This window comes from Petaurus breviceps, unplaced genomic scaffold (genome assembly GCF_028583685.1).
Source record: "Petaurus breviceps papuanus isolate PSGF00001 unplaced genomic scaffold, PetGlider_PUasm1.0 90734, whole genome shotgun sequence".
Taxonomy (NCBI): domain Eukaryota; kingdom Metazoa; phylum Chordata; class Mammalia; order Diprotodontia; family Petauridae; genus Petaurus; species Petaurus breviceps.
Window position 1 is genome coordinate 3,462,437 of NW_027187327.1, and position 25,897 is coordinate 3,488,333.

General features: G+C 35.5%; 1 protein-coding gene across 2 annotated transcripts in view; it reads right to left on the minus strand.

Annotated features, from left to right (window-relative positions):
- BCKDHB (branched chain keto acid dehydrogenase E1 subunit beta) overlaps window positions 1-25,897 on the minus strand; it is a 274,508-nt gene that overhangs the window by 42,661 nt on the left and 205,950 nt on the right. The window lies entirely within an intron of this gene.

Genomic DNA, 25,897 nt, shown 5'->3' on the forward strand with positions numbered 1-25,897 from the left:
GAAGGAAGGAAGGAAGGAAGGGAGGAAGGGAGGAAGGAAGGAAGGAAGGAAGGAAGGAAGGAAGGAAGGAAGGAAGGAAGGAAGGGAGGAAGGAAGGAAGGAAGGAAGGAAGGAAGGAAGGGAGGAAGGAAGGAAGGAAGGGAGGAAGGGAGGAAGGGAGGAAGGGAAGAAAATAATGTATTAAGTCCTAGCCACATGCCAAGCATGGCTAAGTGCTGGGGATACAGATACAAAAACAATATCTGCCCTGAAGAAGCCTACATTCAAATAGGAAAAACTATACAGATAGGGGATCGGTGGCCAAGGTCAGCAAGTTACAGGGTGGTGAACAGGCCCGTGTGGGATTATATTGAGCCCACAAGGAGCAAAGGCAGAGTTGATTTGATCAGGGCTTATGGTTCCAGAACTGACTAAGAGGGAGAAAACACAGAAGAAAGATGAGGTGGTTGGTAGAAAGTTGTGGAAGAAGTGGCTAGAGAAGACAGAATGAAGTTTCTAGAAATAGTTTTCTAAAAGAAGCAGCCTTCAATCTAGATGTTTGGTGCCCAGGACAGAAGTTCTTCCAGGGCATGGTCTGGAAGGGGCTGTGAGGTAACTGGCAAGAAGGAGACTCAAGAAAGGAGAAAGTAAAGGGACAGATCCCTGGGCTTCTGCCATTTTCCAACACTGTGGATCAGTCCTCCTAACAAATCTTCATTAAATCTTTGAACTATCTGGTCCATAAACAATCATCATCTCACATTCTATACTTTGTAAATACAATATCACACGGGTTTGCTTTCTTCCAACTTCCCTGGCAGAAACATTAGTTCCCTTTTGTTTGGATCACCTATTTATTCCCATTAGGATTCAAAAAACTAACAGACCTATCCTCTGTGTATCTTCCTTGTCAAATGGGCCCTAAATGTTATGAATGAATCACTCCATGAAAGTTCTACTCTGATGATTCACCATGAAATTGAGGTGACCCTGGGTTCTTAAAGGCTATAATAATGGAATGAAAACTTAGGTAGATTCTAACAAGTTGAAGAGGCTTTGAATATGGCAGACTGTGTGTCTGGAGTGCAAGGACCTAGCTAAGCTTAGGGAGGTTCAATGCCTAGTTAGTCAAAAGCTGATGAATTTCTTAGCCACAACAAGTGATGAAGACCATGTACTAATTTGTGGGGAAAATAAAAGTTTTGAACTACAGAAGTAAGTATGAAAGAAGCTATTGAGGCAGCTGCTATTCTGGACAGAATTCTGACCAACAAAATGATGATGAATAAAGTAGAAGTGACAAAAGCCTCATAATAAACCTACTGTGTCATCTCAAAACGTATAAGGAGCCAAAGGAAGGAAAGTTGGGCAGTGCCAGAGAAATACATCAAAACTATCTTTTTGTTCAGTTTCAGTTGCATCTGACTCTTTGTGAGTCTATTTAGGGTTTTCTGGCAAAGATACTAGAATGGTTGTCAGTTCTTTCTCCAACTCATTTTACAAAGGAGGATATTGAGGCAAACAGGCTTAAGTGACTTGTCCAGGGTCACACAGACAGTGTCTGAGGCCATATTTTAACTCAGGTCTTCCTGACTCTAGGCTTAGCACTTTATCCACTTCACCACCCAGCAGCCCACATTAGACCTTAGGAAGGCAAATTTTAAAAATCTTGGGAAAGAGAAAAGTATTGTCTTATGGCCAGAGACCCTAAATAGGAAGCTGTCCTAAAAAAGGTAAGATATTCTTTAAAAAACAAACTGTGTCTGGGCCTGGGTGCATATCCTTGAAATTCTACACACTAAGGAATACTGAGGCTAGCAGACTGCTTGAGTTCTGAAGTTCTGAGCTGGAGAAGGGCTAAAGCCAATTAGGTACCCATACTAAGGCAAACACTGATATGGGGAGACTATAGGAACTATAGGAGACTATAGCTACCAGATTACCTAAGAAAGGCTGAAGTGGCCCTGATTGAAGTTTCCATACCAGTCAGCACTGGGAAGGGGCCAGTGAGAGGCTATTGTACTCTCTAAATTTAGGTGAGATAAGGAGAATCTCAAAAACAAACTAACCAAAAAACCGAAGTCCTCAATTTTGATAATATAAACACAAATTAATTGTAAACAGGTCTGGCAAGGTAATCACAAATGGGAAATGGATAAGAGTTGGATGAGTAAGGATTGTGATCTAGTTCATCAGAGTGAATATCCACCTTAATCAATGCACAGAAGCAATACAGTATTGAAATAATTAAAAATGATCCTGATATGGGAAAAATGGCAGAGTTATCTCAGGAGACATATATGGCACATATAGAAAGTTCTCTAATTGCCTCTCATTTTAAAAGGATACACCATAAAATAGTCCATAACCATGAGGCACAAACCTCCTAAATGGTATTCCTACTTTTAATCCAGGGGTGGGAAACCTGTGGCCTAGAGGCCATATATGGCCCTCTAGGTCCTCAAGTATGGCCTTTTGACTGAGACCAAATTTTACAGAACAAATCCTTTTATTAAGGGGATTTATTCTGTGAAGTTTGGATTCAATCAAAGGGCAACATTTGAGGACTAGAGGGTCACATGTGGCCTTAAGGCTGCAAGTTCCCTATCCCTGTTCTAGTCTATCTCTTTTCTGATCTGTTTTTCACAGCATTGCCAAAATAATCATAGCAGTGCTGTAATCATATCTCTCTTCTACTCAAAAACCTTCAGAGGTTCCTCATCAGCTAATAAATACAATATAAATTACTGCCCTCTACAATCAGGCTCCAACTCACCTATGCAACCTTAGTGCATGTTGCTCCCACTTGATATACTACATACTTCCACAGAATAAGACTACAATTCATCCCTTATCCTCATCATGCCCCCTTCTACCTTCATGTCCTATCAAATGAAATTAATTTGCTTTTTTATAGTTACTATACTAGTAAATGCAAAAAAAGAATCAATATAGAATAATATTATTTCAGCAAAACATTTGGCAAGATCTTTCATAGTTTACAAGTGGGCAAGACCAAAAAATGCAGGCTAAAACAGAATATAAATAAGCAGAAATAAAGAAACTGGGAAGCCAGCAATGGGGAGTGGGGGGGGGGAGGGAGGGAAGAGGGGGAGGGAGAGGAGAAGAGAAGAAAAAGAAATACATGATATATTTGTCTTCAAAAAATATGTTTGTTTGTTTTTTTAAGCAATTGGGGTTAAGTAACTTGCTCAAGGTTACATGGCCAGGTGTTTCTGGGTGGGTGCTAAGTGTCTGAGCCTGGGATTCGATCCCCAGGTCATCCCGAAATTGGAGCCAGTGCTCTTACTCGCTGTGCTACCTGGCCACCCCCAAAAAAATATGTTTTAGGTTGTCATGTGGAAGAGGTATGCAACTTATTATACAGGTCTTTAGGTAAGAATTACAGTGTACACTGCTCAATACAATATTTATAACTCTCCCCAAATGGAATGAATTTGTTAGTGAGATAGTGTTCTACCTGACTGTGGGACCATTCAGAAAATAAATGACTGCTGAGGATATTGAAGAGGAAATTCTTATAGTGGGTGGAAGGTTATCCTTTGACCCCTACTGTCCCTTCCAACTCTGAAATTCTGTGATTGTTCTGAGTTCTGAGTTCTAGTACAATTATAAAAGGGTTTTCCCCCTTTACTATGGTGTATTTGACTATTTGTTAATTTTCCCTGCCCTAGGTAAATGGATTTGAAATGGGTTGAAAATAATATGTTTTACTTTTCTGCTATGCTAAAGTCATACTGCCCTTAAAGCCAGTGAAAATTCATAACGTACTATTTAAGTTACTATCACAGAATACATTGTAGCTACAAGGATTCACCAGTGTGTAAAAATAATAGAGTACAAATTTAGAGCTCAAAGGGACCTTAGTGGCTATCTTGTCTAATCTTCATATTTTAGAGATGAGGAAGTTATAGGCCCAGAGATGTCAAGTGATTTGTTTGTGATCACAGATATAAGTAGATAGGTGGTACAGTGGAGAGAGCAATGGACCCGGGATCAGGAAAACCTGAATAAAATCCAGCCTCAGACACTTTATTAGCTGTGCAATTCACTCAAACACTGTCAGTCTTAGTTTCCTCATCTGTAAAATGGGGATAATAATAGCATCCACCTACTATTGTTGTTATAATGATAAAATAAAAACTTCCAAACCTTAAAGTGTTACATAAATGTTGTGATGATGATGATGATGATGATGATGAAGAAGAAGAAGATGTGGTAGGGCCAGAATTTAAACCCAGGTCCTCTGCCTTCAAATTCAGTGCTCTTTCACTGGAGCATACTGACTCTTATGGTAAATTATTGTGAAGAATGTTTTTGATCAAAGGAGATAATTTTTGAGGTACTTTTTGATTCTTGTTTCTTCCAAGTTTGTTAATACCATCTTTTAATTTATTAGTTGTTAATACTATAGCCTCTTTTAAGAGCAAATGATTCTATTCTAGCTAACAAACTCATTTGTAGCCCAAACACTATTAGTGTTGCCACTATCATGGCAATAAAATGCTACAGAGTTTCATATGTTCTAACACCACTTTGTTTCCTTTATTGTTACTAATTACTATTAAATAACACACCTGATGAAACAACATCTAGCTATAATGTATTAGAAAATACCCCCCCCCCCAAATAAAAGCAAATCCTTACATTTTTAACAATAAAAATTCCAGGATTTGTCATATGGTATTTTGGGGTTGCTTAGTTGTTTTATAGGATGGAATAAGGCAAAGGACTCTGACAAGTTGGAAAATTAAAATCAAATCATCTTTCTCTTAATAGCTTTCTACTATCTATTAAAGAAAAGCATATTGATATCCCTATCAGGAAAAAAAAAACTATTACCAGCTTTCAAAATTTTGGTCTTGGTAATGATGCCAGTGTGTCCAACATCTATTACAGGTTAATATTTGCTGCATCTAAAAGAAAATTTTCTCATTTCAATTAGATAATTAATCTCTTACAAAATTTGAGATTTATCACTGTTACATAAACAAATAGGTAGTCAAATGTTACTTAGCAGCTCTAAAAAGTTCTTTTTAAAAAAATTCTTTAAAAAGACAATTCCAGGGACTTAATTTGACTTTGGGGGAAAGCGTTTGGTAGGTTTTTACTTTTAATAAAAAAATATTTCATATAAACACCATGATAAAGGTAATTCAAATTATACCAAAAGGGCTATTGTTCTTGAGTATCATTTTCACCATGAAGAATTTACAAAATTTTGGCTTCATGGCAACCACCATTGAAGCTTTTTTTATTAATTCACTATATGTAATATATGCTTAAATTCTATTTTATTATGTATATGTATGTTTAAATAAGGTCTGCATAATAAGACATAGAAAATATTTTAAGTGTATACTTACATATCTTTTTTTAAATGAAAACATAATCTACATCTTAATGTTTAACATCTAATAACACCATTTAAAAGAAAATAATTTCAGTTTCCCTAATTTATAGTTCCTTTGAGATAAATTTGATAAAATGGCCCTTGAAAAAGATCCTCTTTTGATGTATATTTTCTTAACTCAAGCAAAACTTGATTACAAATCTTGTCTTTTAATTATGAGAAAAGTATAAACACAACCTATTTTAAAAGTAGATTTCTTTTTTTACAGGAATAAAAGTTGCTGTACCTTTCTCTAGATATGAGGACATTTAACATGTTTATGGTTAAAGAATGGAGTAGTCAACATTTACTCCAACTGCATGAACCTCTTTTCCTTAAGTTTGCTTCCTTCACAAATGAAGTTACTGACCTTAACAGATTAATTACAATTCTAAAAAAAAATAAATTAATGAAAGGCAACAGTTTGATCAACAGAGTCCTTCAAATAATGCTGGCAGACAGGCAACTTGACTTCATGTGCTTGGGGCAGTAGGTATATGGTATATATCAGTAGGTATATATCAGTTTACTAAGGATTAGGTACTATATTCTCAATATAAGTTTTCTTTTTCCATGAGAGACTTGCAGGTGTTAATAGTATAACTTAAAGTTAATAGAAAATGACACTCTGAGTAAGTATGAGATGGAAAGATCATGACCAAGGGCTGGCAGAAACATATTTAGATTTCAGTGTTCCACTAATTCTAGGTCCTTAAGCATTTCTTTTCTTCTTTTTTTCCTTCCTTCGTTCTTTCCTTCCCTTCCTCATTTTTTCTTTCTTTCTTTTTCTAGACAGTAGAAGTAAAGATCAAGCCATTAAGTTAATATGATGAAGAAACTCTCCCAAATTCATAAAAGTCTGTTTTAAATGTTATGACTTGCCTCACCTTTTCTTTTACTATATACTTACATTTTGAGAAGATAAATAAGAAAATATTCCCCTTAAATAATCAGAACATGCATTTTTTTTGTTTTGCTTTGAGAAAGAAACTTCTCTTGGCATGTGAGACAAGCTTTGCCCTTAACAGGGATTAAAGGAGACTTTTTCTACAATTCAGGGAAAGGAAGCTAGGAGAGAAGTCAGTATCAGCTTCTGCTCTAGCTCCCCAAATGCCTTTTACCTCCTTCTTTAATATCTCCTGAGTTGGGGATCCAGGGCTAGTGATTTTTCTATCTAAGGCTTTTTCTCTTAAAGAACTGAGAACCTGTTGTAAATGATAAGCAAGGTCATAGAAGAAATTAATTCAGTTAAACAGCCATCTACCTTTGTTTGCTGAATACCTTTGGGGGAGATATTAAAAAAACAGAAGTAAAAATCTCCAAGATAAACAGCTAATGTGGCCAAGGAGAAGAATAAAATGAGGGGTGGGGGTTTATATAAATAAAATATCTTGAACAGACACAGATATCCTGAAAATTACATAAACAAAAAGTTGGAGGGATGGGAGGGTTGGTCAAAAGACCATGACCTAAATAAAGGCTAGACAAGGAGAGAAAGAAAAATGTAAAGTGAAAAAAAAAAACAATAAAAATGGAGACAAGGAAATAATGAAAATATTGGTTTTGAAATAAACAGTAGCAGGAAAGAATATATAATTTAATAGATTTATTTTATTGAGTATAGACTATAAAATTGGTGCTAAACATTGTATATTATCATAATAAAAGCTAAAATCTTAATACAAAAGACTGCATATATGATGAATACATACATAGATGATGGATGAACTGTCATGCAATCATTTAATGACACTTCATATCCAATAACACTCTTTTGTTCATAGGCAGAAGACAAAATTGGGAAAAGAGACAAAGCAAAAATATAACTCCATCATTAATCCCTGTTTCCTTCAGGGTTGGGAGATGTAGTGTCTATAATTGCTCTCTGAAAATTTTGCTGTCTTCAGGAAAGCTTATGATTCTGAAATGATTTTTCACTGAACATGCAAAAAGATGATGAATTAGAATAGAAAAAAATTAAGTCTTTACCAACAGGTAAGTGAATCTACCTTTGAAAGTTCTATGGCAATACATCCTTGATCCAGTAAGATCTTTTTTTATGGAAATCTAAAAATAATAGCACATGAAAAAATGTTTGAACCTGGGGCCTTCACTCTGGTCTGCTGTCAGAAGAAAAGTTAACTACCACAATTGAAATTCTTTGCTTCTAATGATGACTATAAAACTATCGATAGCATAGATTCTTCTAAGAAATGGGCTCTGTGAAAAAGCTACCACATTGTTCTACAACATGACAATATTTTTGTCTTTTTTTCACCAACCATACTTTTCCTCAAAAGACATCCCACTTAGAAATTCAATGCTGTTTTTCTCTAGACATAGTACAGTTATTTTTATTAGCTCACAAAGAAAATCTTTTGCCTTTTTTAGGGTAAGGAGATAGAGGCATCTCTTTTGAAGTCTACAATGTCTCAAAGATCACCAGTAGTAGCTCAGAAAAAACAATTCCAAGTTTTTCCTATACTTTTTGATGTAGTCCTTCTAGGAAAGATAACTTAAAAAATTATTAACACCATCTAGATACTATCTGACAATCTTCTCATTTAACCTGTGTCTCAATTTTCTGTTAACCAGCTTTGCTTTATCCTTCAAATCATTTTCTTTTATATAGCAAACAGAAGCAAAACAGAGATTGGTTGAGTGTTTTCCATGATACCTGTTATCCAACTCTGGCACACCCCACCAATCCCACCATTTTTTGTTCCTCCTCTTAGCTCTTAGCTCCAAAAAACTTAAAAAAAAAAAAACCCACAGTCTTTGCTGTTGTTAGGTTTAGATTTTTCTTCTTAATACTATTCTTGCCCATTTTTCTTAGTCATCTGTCCTCATTTACATATTTAAACAATTTTTTAAAAGAATGCATGTATGAATGAAGAAATAAAAAAGCACTTATAGCACTGTGATAAGTGCTAAGAAAACAAACAGAAAATTTAATCAGTTCCTACTCTTAAGGAGTTCATATTCTAACAGGAATACAAAACAAATATGTAAAGTTTCAGCTGCAAGTCAGATGGAAAGGTCTTATGGTCTATAGGGTATAGCAGCAGAAAGGATGGTAATGCTGTCTTCTTTAGTGTCATTTCCATTAATAAAATAATATTGGTCTCTGATGTTGAACCATTTGATAGATCCAAGGAATTTGTTGGCAAGGACTTTCTTTTCTGGGTCTTCAGCAGTACCAGTAGGAACATTTGCCAGGCTACATCTCCATAGGGGTTGTTTCCCAAGATGATGGCTATAGGCAGCAGGTTGAAAGGATTGCTATTACCAAGGCTCTTCTGTTTATGGTCCTGAGCAGCTTCCAATGAATCATGGTATTCAAGGTGATGGTGGTAGTTTGACTTGACCAACATGTGCTACTTCCTGTTCCCTTAAGAATCTGATTTGATAAATGAGTTCCCATAGATTCATGCCAAAGTTATCCCCCTCTTTCTTAGGAATCATTTGTAATTTAGGATTCATGAGAGGACCATAGATTTAGAATTGAAAGAGGCCTCAGAGATCATCTAGTCCAACTCCCATAATCTAAAAGATTAAGAAACTAAAGACCAGAGAGTTGCAATGCCTTGCCCTTGGTTGCACAGGTAAATAAAAAAGAATTCAAGTCCAGGCCCTCTGGTGCCAAATCCAGTGATATTTCCATTATATTGCAAAGAGAGAAGTGAATGACAAGAGAAAGAATATTTAGCAAGGACAAAGCAGGTATCAAAGGAATTGTGACAATTATGCAAAGTCAAAGAAGCAGAAAATTCAAACCTAGTGCCAAAATTCTCCCTTGATAAAATGTATAGAAACCATTATATTACATTAGTGGTACACTAATACTTTATTCATCTAGATGCAGTTATCAAATAACCTCATTTAACTAGAATCTAGTTAAGCACTCTTAGCAGCATAGAATAGATGTTACCATCTCAGTACAAAAGCTTGTGTATTTTATTTACTGAGTACCTACTATTTCAAAAGTGATTAAGGCATGTTCCTTGATAGTAGACATAACACAAAACTAACAAAAAAAAGGGGAGTGGGCCACTTTGGCTATAATTGATGGTATCTGAATGGGGCGTAGTGGAAGAAGAGACTAGAAAGGCAGGCTGAAGGTATCATAGAAGACCTTTAATACCAGACTAGTAATAATAGTTTGCATTTATGCAGCACAATAAAAACTCCTCTTTATAATGCAGTAGGGTAAGTAGTACTTTATTAAAAAGATCACTCTCACAGATGTCTAAATAGTTGAAATCTTCCATCACAGCTATATACTGTTTCTGTGTCAGCTTTGCAAGCTCTATGGGGAATTCATCATCTATTTCTTCTTTCTCTATTCTAGAAATCTTAATGTAAAACATTATAATAAATTCTTATCATGATATCAATTTAATCTCTCCTTCCTCTGATCTTCACCCAAAAATTTTCCTAATTTTTCCCTAGTTTTTCCCATTAGATTTGAGGATTTCCATACAGGTATGTGCATATGTATGCATGTATGTGTATATATACATATATATATATATATATACACATACATATATCTCTTCTGGACATGTGTTACTTGGCTGATGTTCCTTTTATCTAATCATTTATTTTTTGAACAAGATATACTCTTCCCTTACTATACAATAAGAGCATCCAATCAAGAGTTTTATCCCAGGGGTGGCTAGGTGGCACAGTGAACAGAGCACCAGCCCTGCAATCAGGAGGACCTGAGTTCAAATCTTGCCTCAGACACTTAACACTTACTGGCCATGTGACCTTGGGCAAGTCACTTACCCTACAATGTTTTATCCCACAATGTGCATGAACATATTTACAGTTTTTTAAAGGTATCTAGTTTACTTTAATATCCATATTCTACACACCAAAGTTTAGACAGGAGAGGCCATGAATACTGTTTCTGTTCTTCTCGGTTTCTCTCTCTAGTAAATTTGTAACTTTTTTTAAATCAATGATTAGATAAAGGCATAGATGGTAAACTCATCAAAACTGTATATGATACCAATCAGGGAGGGATAGCTAATACAGTAGATGATCAAGTGAGGATCCAAAAAGACCTTGATTGGCTGAAGCACTGGGCTAAGTCTAATAAGACAAAATTCAATAGTGATAAGTATGAACTCTTAAATTTGGGTAAAAAAATATCAGTTTCAAAAGCACATGTATAGACAGCATTTGATCTGAATAAAATCTGGGGATTTTGGTGAACTGCAAACAGTATGATGTGGTGGTCAAAATAAAGGTAATATAATATGGTACGTTTCGAGAAGTATACCTTCTAAAAACTGGGAGGTGAGAATTACACTTTCTCTCCTTGCCAGATCAAATCTGGAGCATTGAATTCAGTTCTGGGTTCTATAATTTAAGGAAAACCTGATGAACTGGTGAGAATCTACAGGCAGAGGCCTTCACTACACATTGTCTGAGGCCTGGAGATATTTAGCCCCAAGGGGAACAATATAGCTGTGTTCAAGTATATGAAAGGCTGTCATGTGGGGGAAGAAATTAACTTGTTCTGTTTGGCCCCACAGGGTAGAACCAGAAGTAAGAACTACTGGTTGAAAAGAGGCAAAACTAAGAAAAACCTCCTAAAAGAGTTATTCTAAAGTATAATAGATTGACCAAGAAGCGTTAGATTCACTCTCCTTAGGAGACATTAAGCAGAAGGTGGATGACTACTTGTCTAGTTTGTCATAATGATGATTCCTATCAGTTATAGTTTAGACTGAATGGCCAAGTTCCCTTTTGACTCCTGAATTCTGTGAATGTGCAAATTATGGGAAACCCCTACTTTTACTCATTCTATGTCCTAGTTGTTATTCATTATAACTTAGGCATTTTATCTGGGTAGATTTCTTTTTCCTTCCCTATTTTCAGCTTAAAGTTGTAATCAGATCAATGTTTCCTCTTACAAGCCCTCATTAGATGCAACCCGACCCTGGCCAAAAGTCCATAATTCCGAAACATAGATTACCATTACTATATTAAGTATCTATTCATTTTCCATCTTTCCTCTTTAACATCCTTACCTTCAATCAAAACAGTGATGGAAAAAATATCTGTGCCTCTATATTCTCCAACTTCTTACTATGAATTTTATAATCCCTAGGGATTTTTTCCAGGTTTCTTGGTAGTATTATAATTTTTTCCCATATGAATCACCAAAATTGAGTAGTAGTATCCAGGCTTTTCTGATCTTGGGAAGAGTTCATTGCATCCTAGAGATGTCTCAGGAAGTTACCTCTACTCAGTCAAATCAAGCAAGTATTTATTAAGCACTTACTATATGAGAGGGACTGTTTTAGGTACTTATAAAGCATTTACTGTGTGAATGAGGTGTTGGGGAGAAAAACAAAGTTTAAATAAGAAGGTGGTAGGGCACACTGGGAAGAACACTGAATTCATATGTACTCTAGATAGCATCAGTTACCAAATTTTGACAAGTCTTTATGTGTCTTTTGAATAAATCCCCTCCTTTACATTCACACAACCACTACTCTGGTTCTGGCTTTCATAGCCTCTTATCTATCCACATACATAGTCACCATAGTGATTTTCCTAAAGCAAAGGTGTAACTATGCCTTTCTTCTACGCAATAAACTATAGCATTTTCCTATTACCTCCAAGATCAAATACAGAATCTTCTTCATATCTTTCTAGTCTTCTTATATATTGATCCTGTCCACACATTCTACATTCTAGCCACACTGGCCTACTTGCAATCCATCTCCATCTCCTATATCTCTGCCTTTCCACAGGCTGTTTCTTCTGCCTGGAAGGTACTTCTTTTTCATCTTCTCTTCTTGGAATGCCTGATTTTTTTTAAGAGTGAACTCAAGCATTACTATCTGCAGGAGGCCTTTCTTGGTTGGTCTCCCCCAACTCTTCCCCCTTTAAAGTTACCTTAAATTTACTTTGTGTTAAACTTTTATATGTATAGACACATAGAGAGAGATTTATTTTTTGGAGGGCAATTGGGGTTAAGTGACTTGCTCAAGGTCACATGGCTAGTTTTTATGTGTGTGTGTCAAGTGTCTGAGGCCGCATTTGAACTCAGGTCCTCCTGACCCTAGGGCTGGTGCTCTATTCACTGCACCATCTAGCTGCCCCGAGAGAGTGAGAGAGAGAGAGTGAGAGTGAGAGAGAGAGAGAGAGAGAGAGAGAGAGAGAGAGAGAGAGAGAGAGACAGAGACAGAGACAGAGAGACACAGAGAGAGAGAGACAGAGACAGAGACAGAGAGAGACAGAGACAGAGACAGAGAGACAGAAAGAGAGAGACACAGAGAGAGACAGAGACAGAGAGAGAGATGTTTCCAATAGAATGTAAGCTCTCTGAAGGCAAAGATTTTCAGGTTTGTTGGGGGTTTTTTGGTTGTTTTTTTTTTTTTTTAGTATTACTAATGCTTAGCACAGTGCCTGGTACATATTAAAAGTATATAACAAATGTATGCTTACTGATTCATTGATTAGTAGTAGAAGATAATGTCTTGAATCCCAGCTTTGCTTCTTATTATCTATGTGATTTTTGGTAAGTAACAGCTTCTCTGGACTTCAGTTATGACATCTGTAGGATGAAAGGAATGAACCAGATGACTTCTAAGATCCCTGATAGCTCTACATTCTGTGATCCCATGACATATTCTCCTAGTTGGCTTTCCTGTATTCAGTCTTTCCCCTCCCCACTCCATGTTCCACAAAATGATATTCATAAAAGTGTTATTCATAAAAGCAGGCTTGACTACATTACTCCTCTGGCCAAGAAGTTTCTCTGACTCCACACTGAGTTTAGGTTAAAACAAACTCTTGTCTTCATCATTTAGAATTCCTCACAATCTGGTACCATATGAACTTCCTAGGTTGATTATATATTACTCTGCCTTATATACTTTACCCTTCAGTCAACTAACCTACACAATGCCTGATATGTAGTTGAAGGTGTTAAATAAATGTTTTATGGGGCAGCTAGGTGGTGCAGTGAATAGAGCACCATCCCTGGAGTCAGGAGGACCTGAGTTCAAATCCGACCTCAGACACTTGACACACTTACTAGCCATGTGACTTTGGGCAAGTCACTTAACCCCAAATGCCCTCCAAGAAAAAAAGCAAGAAATAAATGTTTTATTAATGATTTGTATACATTATGAATTTATCAGTAAACATGTATATTGATTTCCTGTTTCCCTTAGTGTAATACAAATTCTGGGGCTAGGAATGGTATAACATTTGCATTTGTATCCTTAGCATCTATCATACTAGGCATATAACAAATGTTTGTTCATTGATAAGTAGATTAGATTTATGTAAAACATAACACTATGCAAGGGCCAGAGAAAAGACATGATCCTTACTAATGAGACATGATTCTTAATAACTGATCAGGCCTGTCAGAAGCCGTCTCCCTATTCCTTTGCATTGAATTCCTCAATACTTATGGCCAAGAATCAGTATCTTCACTCCAGAGAGCATTTTATCACTCTAGGAAGCACAGGTAGGGTGGGCAGATGTACAAGTTATGGAAAGAACTCCACAGTGATCTTATAGGGCAGTTCTTTTCTGTCACATTCTTCTACCTTTCAACTTCTTGACACAAGTTTAAACAGCCACTCTGCCTCCTCATTTCTTTTTCCTTATTGGCTTTGATTTTGGAACATTTCTTATACTCTTCATCTTCTCTGAAAAACCATAGAATAATAAAGCCTTCAACCCTCTCGTCTATCTACCAGAGAGATAAATCTAAGTTTAGTACACACATGGGCTTTAATTGCATAAGGAAGAAATACATGATGCAACCTCAGATACTCACTGGAACAGGTCCTTGCTTCCCATAGTTACTGAAGCTGAGGTCATCAATTGTTTGAGGTACCCCCTCTAGACTACTCCCATTGCTAAAAGTCTTAGCAATGGCTATTCATTCTTATTCCTTGAGCCATAGGTTCTTCATTAGAGGCTCCTACATAGGAGTCTTTCCTGTGTAAGCTCATCTTATCTGATGTACCTTAACCCAGATGGGTCTGATTAATAATAAGCACACTCCTTCCAAGTCCCTAGAGCCCAGATATATTGCAATCAGCAACCATAAGGATGACAGTCATGTTGAGAAATTCCAAATTCCTAGCTGACTCCCATGTTTTCCTTTTTGCCTCCTGCAGTTCTAATCTAGGCTTGTAGTATCACTACTAAGTTACTACTTCTAATAGCTCTCTCTCAAAGCTTTGTGTTATCTTACCATACCCTTGAAGTTTTATAAAAGTTACTGCACCAAAAAGTCAAGAGTCACATGAGAGGGCAATATCAATTCATTAAATGAATGCTAAGAAATGTTTCATATAGTTATAAATCCAATTAATTATATTATCCCACATTTCTATAAAGTTAGATCCTAGAACATAAAAGAATCCTTGCTCCTATAGGTTTACTATAGTCTAGATTCCCATTATGACAGAACTCAACTTTTTAAAAAGAAGACTCTTTTTAAAAAATTTTGAATATTTTAAGTTATCTCTCTTTTAGAAGCTCATTTTAGATGATTCACCAAAGTATCAATGCCAATATAAAATACAGGTATGTGCATTTAGCTGACAACCCATTTCTATTGAGTATACTTTTTGATGTGTCAATTAAAAAAAAAGACCTAAATAATTTTTAACCTTCTAAGAAATTACTTGCCTTAATCATAAACTTAGAATAACAAGAAGAAAGGGCATGAAATCATGCCTTTGATAGGAATTATTTAAGTATAAAATAACTTAGAACTAATCACACAGGCTCATAGTTTTTAAATTAATCCACAAGTGATTTTAAACTAAGTATGATGCCAAATGAAACAAAAGGCAATCTCTCATTTTAATAATTTTAATATCTCTCAATATTAAGCCTTTTATTTTAATAAAAGGCATTTCAAGAGGTAAGATTGCTTGAGGGCAGAACAGTGCCATGCACAATCGATATGTGATTAAAGTTAAAACATTAGCAAATGAGACTGAAGTCAATTAAAATGACAAGTACTTGCTAGATTTAGTTCCAGTTAAACACAAGTCAGGTCAGCGATTAATGCCACAGAAAACATGGTTCTGTTTAATACCAAATAAAGCATTTATGCATGAAAACAACAATAGATGGTTTCTCTCATAGAACTGCCTGCATCTACATTAGTATGTTTACATACTAACTTAAAATGCTGATGTTGCTGAATCAAATATGTTATTACAGAGGAAACAGAAACATGACACCATATTATAAAAAACATAAGTCATATAACCATGGATTTTCTTCATTTATTTAGGTCAAACACTTCTTACTTTTGTCATTTCTGTGGGATATCCTAAAATTATGGTCAGAAACACAATGTGTTTTTAATAAGTATATGTGTGTATTTGTATGTCCAAATATAAACATATATCCATATAAAGACAAACTATATACTACACATACATATATAAACATGTATATATGCTCATATATACATATACATACATACACACATGTTTTGCTGTTCAGTCATATCCAACTCTTTGTGACCCTATAGACTATATTGCACCAATATTATCCAAGGGGTTTCTTGACAAAGATACTGGAATGGTATGCCATGTCCTCCAGAAGATTAAGGGTAAACAGAGGTTAAGTGACTTGCCCAGTGTCACACAGGTAGTAAGCATCTGAGGCCAGATTTGTACTCAGGTCTTCCTGACTCTAGGCTCAGTACTCTATTCAATGAGCCACCTAGCTGTCTCTGTATGTATTTGTACATATACATATACACTCATATAAATGTGTATGTGTGTATACACACATGTATACATACATATACAAATATCTATGAAATAAAATTCTATTTATTCAGTTGTATGTTGAATCAAAGAGGCAGCTAGGTGAAGCAGTCAATCGAGTGCCAGGCCTGGAGTCAGGAAGACATCTTCCTAAGTTCAAATCCTGCCTCAGACACTTACTAGCTATGTGTCCCTAGGCAAGTCACTTAACTCTGATTGCCTCAGGTTCCTCATCTGCAAAATGCACTGGAGAAGGAAATGGCAAATCACTCCAGTATCTTTGCCAATAAAACCCTAAATGGGGCCATAACCAAAATTACTGAATAACAATGACACTGTATCATAAAGTATGAACAGAGAAACAATGCTCTTAAAATTACTATAATTTTACTATAACTGCTACAAAAATGAAAGCTACTAAATTTAGGTTTTTAAAAAATCCTTTTATTTGAAGAGCCCACTTTCAATATTTTATAAACTCATTTATTCTATTTTGCTACATGAGTCTTGAGGAATATCAATGGATATTTTGATAAAATATTTAGGTTTAAATCTTAAATGAGAAGATCTGTGCTATCACCATGCCTTAATTTACTCATAAAGTGAAAAAAAAATCAATTATTATTTGCAGCCTAATTATATCATGAGGCCTAACTAAATTGTTACATCATCTCTAAAACCCTTTTCTCAGAATTATATATATAAACCAACAATGTTTCACTGAACAACAGATTTGGCTACAATGATTTTGTCCTTTGTAAAGTGACATCTTGTACAACTCCTTGAATATCAGTGTAATCCAAGTTACTCAAAGCAAATATAAAATTTTATTTTACAAAGGATGACATCAGTGTAATCATTCAAATGCTAGTCAATTAACTGACTGACTTCTCTACTGTATGTATGTACTAATAAGAACTCTTTTATAAACCTGAAAGATTCCCACAAAATTCTTCTTTAAAACAACATAGTAGCAGAGAGGTGCCCTACATTCTCAAAGGTCTATATGGTGCAGTCAAAACAGTGGCAGATACTACTATATTGGAAAGGCTTAAAGTTATAGTACCAGAAACAGACCAGGACTACCCTCCAATATCTGATTTATCTAAGTACTGAAAGGTTCATGACTATCTGGCTAGTCAAATGGTGATGAATATTTTGGTTATACTAGCCCATGGCTGAATGACCCTCAGCTGTGCTTCCATACTGATGAACACAAAATGGCAGAAAGGGTGCAGAGGGTGCTAAGAATAATATTAACCCTACTGCATACATTTTTCCTTGTTTGCTTAATGCCATTTTATTATTTTTCTAATTAATTAGCTTTCATTTTTCCACCTTCCCACTTTCACTGAACTGACTATAAAGAATTAACTCAAGGTACTTTAAACATGAGATCCTTTTCCAGTGACAAATTAAACCATATTTTACAGGAAAAACTGAATCATAATATTGACATTCTCTATGTCAAAAGAAACCACAAGAATCAGCATGTTGCAGCTAAAAAATGACAGTTCATAAGTTCTCTTTCAATAGGCAAATGAAGGATCTCAGTTATTATACATCCAAAGGTAGAAGAAGATAAATCATTGCATAGGACATTTATTCATATTTGTATTTATACAACATTTGTGGCATAGTGCTCACAGATAAGCATTTTAATTATATTTTAAGGCAGAAAAGTTATTAGTTTGGCAATGTTTCTGTAGAATATTTGAAGAAAGCTTTCAAGTATACTTTCAAATGTTAGAATTCTATCAGTATTTTACCTTTCTCACACTTAATGCCTTAGCCTTCTATTTTTTAAAACTTTCTTTTCAGAGTGAAGTGAGAACCAAGAGAATAATTTACATAATTTAAAATGGCATTCTAAAAATGAACAACTTTGACAGACTTAAGACTTTTGATGAATGCAAAAACCAAACATGATACTAGAGAACCAGTGATGAAAAATATTACTACCACCTGAGAGAGATGTGATATACTCAATATTCAGAATGAGACATAAATTTCTAGACATAGCCAATGGGTTAATTTGTCATGTTTCACTATGCATAATTATTACAAAGGTTTTTGTGTGTTTTTTTTCCTTTCTGAATAAGGGGAAGGACCTATAAAAAGAAAATAACTTCTTGATGATTTTTAAAGGATTAGTCTTTAAAACAAATTCTACATTAATTGCAATTTTCATATCAACATTTATTGCAGAGGTTGAGGAGGTTAAGAAATTTTACAAAACTGATAAAACCTTATAAATTACATTAATTTTTGTTTTATTATATGGTGAGCTTTGCAAAGGTGAGCTTAGGATAGAACAGTGAAAAATATACTGGAAACATATGCTTCAAATGTAAGAAATACGAGGCCAAAGGCTTGTAGAACATACAGGGCAGCCTCTGCCCCTGTAAATCTCACCCTGGAAATCCATCTTGTTTCTCCTATACCCTCTCCTGATTGGTGAGTTTCTAGTGGAACCTTTATTCTGTGCTCAGAATAAGTGCTCAGGTCAGCCATACTCACTCCTTCATTGCTATCCACCATGCTTTCTTGTGGGTACCTTCTTCCCTCCCAATGCTCCCTCTTACTTTTCAGCAAATTTTATGTGTCTTTCTTCGTTAGAATGTATATTCATTGAGGAAAAGGGCTTTCTTTTTTATTGTATTTATATTCCCAGTGAAAAATCACTTAACAAATGGTTGCTGACTTGACATAGAGCACTTTCTCTCTCTCTCTCTCTCTCTCTCTCTCTCTATCTCGCATTAACACCCAGACACACCCAGACACACACACACACACACACACACAAACACACACAGACATACCATGAATTATGTTCTTCCAGGATAAAGTCAAGTGTTTGCAAACAAGTAGCACCAAAAGCATAAAAAATGAAAATAAAAACAAAGTTTTCAATGGCAAGAAATAAGTGGTCACTGATGTAGGAATCATTTCCAAATTAGTTAAAATAAAGTCAAACTACTAAATTACTTAAGCAGACATTTTAAAAAATGCCAAATTGAAAGTTTAGAAGCCTAAAGACCCACAGGATTAATTAATTATATTATTGAGTGCAAAGATTAATATAAGGATATATAATAAGGATACTATTAGAAGGATATAATTTAAATAAGTGCATGCTAGATCTATTACAAAATCAAAATTGCAAACTAAGTCTTGTATAATGTTTTTTTTAAATCACCAGTGTTTGTTCCTCTTATTACTGTAACAGTGTTGCAAGAAATTATAAAGTCATATCTGAAAATGATATCTGTATCCTTTCTTGTATGGAGTATTTTTTTTTCCTGCTTCCAATCTGATTGGGTTTTATTGTTGTTTATTTTTAGTTTTCAACATTCATTTCCACAAGATTTAGAGTTACAAATTTTCTCCCCATCTTTCCCCTACCCCCACCCCAAAATAGCAAGCCTACTGAATACCACTTCCCCCAATCTGCTTTCTCTAATATCCTCTCCCATATCCCCTTCTTAACTTTCTAGTAGAGTAAGATGGATTTCTATACCCCAGTGCATGTATATCTTATTTCCCAGTTGCATGTAAAAAAGTTGTTTTTTTTTAACATTTGTTTTTAAAACTTTGATTTCCAGATTCTTTCCCTTTTTCCCTCCTCACCCACCCCCACTAGGAAGATAAGCAATTCAATATAGATTGTACATGTGTAGTTAAGCAAAATGTTTCCATAGTAGATATATTGTGAAAGACTAACTATATTTCCCTCCATCCTATCCCACCTCCCACTTATTCTATTTTCTCCTTTAACCTTGACCCTTTTTAAAATTTTAAATGTATTTATTTTTAGTTTTAAACATTCATTTTCACAAGATTCTGAGTTACAATTTTTCTCTCCCTGTCTTTCCCTTATCCCCCACCCCAAAATAGTACTGAATATCCCTTTCCCCATTCTGTTCTCTCCTATAACAACCCCCTTCATCCCCTAACTTTCTAATAGGGCAAGATGGATTTCTATACCCCAGTACGTGTATATCCTAATCCCCAGTTGCATGTAAAAAAAGAATTTTTAAACATTAGTTCTTAAAACTTTGAGTTCCAGATTTTGTTCCCTTCTTCCCTCCTCACCCACCCCAATGCAAAAATAAGCAATCCAATATAGATTGTACATGTGTATTTACCCAAATCATTTCCATAGTAGTTATATTGTGGAAGACTAACTATATTTCCCTCCATCCTATCCTGCCCCCCCACACTTATTTTATTTTCACCTTTGACCCTATCCCTTTTCAAAATGTTTGCTTTTAACTACCCTCTCCCCCAATCTGCCATTCCTTCTGTCCTTCCCCCTCTTATCTCCTTCCCCCCTACTTTCCTGTAGGGTAAGATACACAAACGAGTGTGTATGTTATTCCCTCCTTAAGCCAAAATTAATGAGAATAAGGTTGAACCATTCCCTTTCACCTTCCTATTCTTCCCCTCCATAGTAACAGTTTTCTCTTGCCTCTTTTATATGAGATAATTTACCCAATTCTATCTCTCCCTATCTCCTTCTCTCATTATATTCATCTCTTACCTCAATTTTATTTTTGAAATATCATTCCTTCCTATTGAATTGATCTTGTGCCCTCTATGTATACATGTACACATATATACACACACTCACATATGTATTTATACACACATACACCGTCCTATATAAACATATATATGTATATATATTGTTTTTATGTAGGAATAAAAATAGTTCAACTTTAATAAGTTCTTTATGATTTCTTTTTCCTGTTTACCTTCTCATGCTCCTTGTATTTGAAAATCAAATTTTCTGTTCAGCTCAGGTTTTTTCATAAAGAATGCTAGAAAGTCCTCTGTTGCATTGAATGATCATATTTTCCACTGAAGCATTATAATTTATTTTTATTAATTATAATATATTATAAATATCATATAAAATAATAATAAAATTATTATTATTATACATAATAAACTTATATTTTGCTGGGTAGGTGATTCTTGGTTTTAATCCTAGCCCCTTTGACCTCCAGAATATCATAGCCCAAGCTCTTTGATCCCTTAATGTAGAAGCTGCTAGATCTTGTGTTATCCTGATTGTGTTTCCACAATACCTCAAATTGTTTCTTCTTGGATATTTGTAATATTTTCTCCTGGACCTGATAAGTCTGAAATTTGGCTATAATAATCCTAGGAATTTTCTTTTTGGGATCTTTTTCAAGAGGTGATTAGTGAATTTTTTCAATTTCTATTTTACCCCCTGGTTCTAGAATATCAGGGCAATTTTCCTTGAGAATTTCTTGAAGGAGGATTTCTAGGTTCTTTTGTTGATCATGGCTTTCAGGTAGATCAATAATTTTTAAATGATCTCTCCTGGATCTATTTTCCACATCAGTGGTTTTTCCAAAGAGATATTTCACATTGCCTTCTATTTTTTCATTTGTTTGGATATGTTTTATAGTATCTTGATTTCTCATAAAGACATTGGCTTTCATTTGCTCCAATCTAATTTTGAAGGAATTATTCTCTTCAGTGAGTTTTTGAAATTCCTTTTCCATCTGGCAAATTCAGCTTCTTAAGGCATTCTTCTCCTCATTGGCTTTTTGAGCTTCTTTTGCCATTTGAGTTAGTCTATTTTATTTTTTGCTTTTTTTTGGAGGGCAGTTGGGGTAAGTGACTTGCTCAAGGTCACATGGCTAGTTTTTGTGTTAAGTATCTGAGGCCAGATTTCAACTAAGGTCCTCCTGACTCCAGGGCCAGTGCTCTATTCACTGTGCCACCTAGCCGCCCCAAGTTAGTCTATTTTTTAAGGTGTTATTTTCTTCTGTATTTTTTTGGTTCTCCTTTAGCAGACTGTTGACTTGCTTTTCATAATTTTCTTGCATCGTTCTCATTTCTCTTCCCAATTTTTCCTCCACGTCTCTTACTTGATTTTCAAAATCCTTCTTGAGTTCCTCCATGGTCTATAACCAGTTCATATTTTTCTTGGAAGCTTTTGATGCAGGAGTTTTGTCTTCATTGACTTCTTCTGGTTTCATGTTTTGATTCTTTTTTGTCCCCAAAAAAGGATTCTATGGTCTGTTTGTGCTTCCTCTGCTTGCTCATCTTGCCAGCCAATTGCTTGACTTTTGAGTTCTTTGTCATGGTAGGACTCTGTTTCCAGAGTGGAGAGCCTTGTCCCAAATCACTGGGGTTTTCACAAATGTTTTCAGAGGTCTGAGGAGGGTGCCCTCTCAACAGCCACCACAAGCTCTGGCACACTGGTGTTTCTCATCCGAGGACTACTACCCAAGACAGCAACTCAGATCCAAGCAGGTCAAAGCAAGAGCAATTACCCTCTGAATGGTCACTTGGTCCCCCTATGATCTGTAGGCCAGCAGCTCTGGAGGTAGCCACAGGGCAGCAGCTGCAGCCACTGCACCTCCACCACCTCTTGCCTGGGGGGTAGGGGCCAGACGACCCTCTTTTGTTATCTGGTTCCAACAGACTTCCTCACCGACCTTTTACTTTCTCTTTGGTGTTTATGGATTGAGAAGTCTGGAAACCACCACAGCTGCTAGTGATTCGCTCTCCTGAAGCCTGCTCTGGCTGGTCTGGGCCGCTGGTCAGGGCCGCCCCAGGCTGGAGCAGCTCATGCAGGACTGCACTAGGCTCCCAGTTCAGTGCAATAGACCCTTCTTGTGGTCCTGCCAGGATGGCTTCAGTGGGAGATTTGTTTCTCTATGTCACTTCGTGGGTTCTGTAACTCTAAAATTTGTTAACTTATATTTTACAGATATTGGAGGTGGTTGTGGTGGGAACTCACAGAATTTCCTGCTTCTACTCCGCCATCTTGGCTCCACCCCTGGAGCATTATTTTTAATTGTACTTAGCAGAAACTTGTGATTCAGACACACTGTTCTTGATTTTACTTCTTCTTGTTATCACATGCATGTTTGTCACATACACACAAGTTGGAACCTTTAATCAAAACCTATGTGAGTGACAGAATAAACTCTATAGGTCAACATGTATATCTCTCTTTAATAAAAACAACAAAAAGAGTGACAGATTTTAATCAAAATAAGAGCAAAGTTTGTTTCTTCCATGGAGAAAATAAATAAAAATTAAAAGACATGGTCTCTAATCGAGGTAACTCCAATCATCTTTTTAAAAAAAAAGGTTTTTGATAGTAAAAATAATGGGAAATAGATAAAAGAACTGATATCAACATAGACTATCACTATTTATTAGTTTAACTACTGTAAATCAGTATTCAATAGAGAAATCAAACCTCTAACAAAGTAAAAAGTGCACAGCAGAGAACAAAAGAAGAGTTACAAGGAAGCAAAGAAAAGATGGGACAGCTCTCAATACAATGTGTTGAATTTATCATATAGGCTTCCTTAAAATGAAAATTTATCGCTACATATATTGAATCTTCTCTTATGTTCTACTACCGGTATGCATGATATACTTTTTTTCTTACTTTGTATTTCAGTTTCAACATTTAAGCTTATGTTTGATATGTTTCTTTTTCTTTTCCCTTTTCTGTAATTAAGTTCTGGTTTTTAAGTACAAAATTTTAAAAAATCAGACCTTATTAATTTCCATATAAGACATTTAAGAAAACATTGACTTTATTAACCCATATACCTGCCTCTCCTTTCTATAATCTACATATATATGTATATATATATATACACATATACATATATATACACACACACACACACACACAGGAAATGCTTGAAAAGATTAAGGCATGAGAGGAAAAGACAGGCTTTCACAAATTATAATATTCAGTAGAATACATGTTTTACTTACATAGGTATTTAAAATCGTAGTGAATAATAGATGCTACTGTTCACTGTGTATTTACCATTTGAAAAAAGCATTTAATTTCACTGAGTAAAATGTTGTCTCAACAAAGTCTCTCATGCATATTTTCAACAGCAAAATATTCCTTGCAAAGAGAAACTATGTTTGAAGTTCTCTCCACCTCCAAATACTAATTATAAGGCACAGACAAAATAGGGGAGGGAGGGTAAGGGGGAAAGTATATGTTAAGCACACACAATGTGCCAGGCACTTCACTAAATACTTTACAAATATAATCCTCACAAAACCCTGGGAGGTAGGTGCTATTATTATCCCTATTTTATAGTTGAAGAAACTGAGGCAGACGGAGGTTAAGTGAGTTGCCCAGGGTAGCAAGATCTGATAGATAGCAAGCATCTGAGGCTGAATGTGAACTCAAGTCCTCTCGACTCCCTGCCCAGGACTCTATTCACAGCAGCACCTAGCAGTTGCCTTAGAGAAAAATGCTCGTCAAAGGTAGTTGCCACCATTATGAAAGATATCCAGAACAGAATCCAAATAAAGCTGTGACTCTCTATCATTGGTAAGGTCCTCCAGATATTCTTATTTGTAGGTAACATTGTGTTTATTGAATAAAACCGTAGAACACTGGAGTACTAGCTGGAATTGATGGCCATTTGAAAGCTTGGTCTAATTCACTGAAAAAAAAATTGAAATGGATAAAGAACATCCAAACTATAATATGTAGTTGAAAACCCATATAAGTTGGCCCATCAACATGTATATCTTCAGCAGACAATGCAATGGAAAGATGAAATCAAGTTCAGAATAGAAAATGAAGAAAATAGTAAGCTGAATTTCATTTGAGAAAACTGTGCGCTGTTTTTAGTGACTCAAAATTTCTCCATGGAATAAATATCCATCTTTTAATCACTGATAGTCTTCCAATGATGTGATATGGCAGAGAGTCAAGGAATATCAGCCTCCAAAGAATTAGTTGTGAGTCACCCAAAGGGCATTAGTCAGATGTGTGCTGTTTATGACAAGGCTGCCACATATTTTCAACCAAAAAATTACAAGAGACAACAAGCAAAAAGAATATCACTAGAGAGCTCAAGGACTGAGAAAAGTGAATATGGTCATGTTTTAAGATTAAGTAATGATCACTGGACAACCTATACTTAACAGGTGGCCATACAATATAAAATGATCTAAAGGAAGGTCTAAAGGCATGAAGGACTTGGTGTGGAAGTTATAGTAGAAAACAGACAAGAGTTACACAGAATAAGAACTTGTAGAAGGATTGTAATATGCATCGCTGGAGGAATTATATACATCAATGAGATAAGAGATCTAATGAAATATAGCAGAACAAAACTAAACTCTATGGATTGACTTCTTTAACCTAGTGAGAACTTATTTCAATCACTTAATGAGGTATCTCTAGATAAAGTGTTCTCAGCACTATGTTCCAGGCACTCTTATAAGTACTGGGAATACAAGGAAAATTAAAAACAAAAATAGCAAAACAAACACAATCCCTGACCTCAAGTAAGATAATATATAAATAACCAGGTACATAGATTACATATATATGCACACACACACACACACAGTAGATGAAAGATAATCTCAGAGGGGAAGGCATTACCAATTGGGGGAACTGGGAAGATCAGTTCTACAGAAGGCAGAACTTGACCAGAAGCTTGAAGGAAGTCAAGGAAACTAAGAGCAGAGGTGAGGGGGCAAAGCATTCCAAATATGAAAGACTACCAGGACAAAGGCACAGAAACAAGAGATCAAAGTGTTATGTTTGAGGAACAGGAAGTAGGCTAATGTATAGAGTAAAGTGTATGAAGAGGAGTAATTATGTGTATGGAGGGGAGTAAATATGAAAGGGTCAGGCTTTGAAGAGTTTTAAAGGTCCTTAAAAAAGAATTTCTAT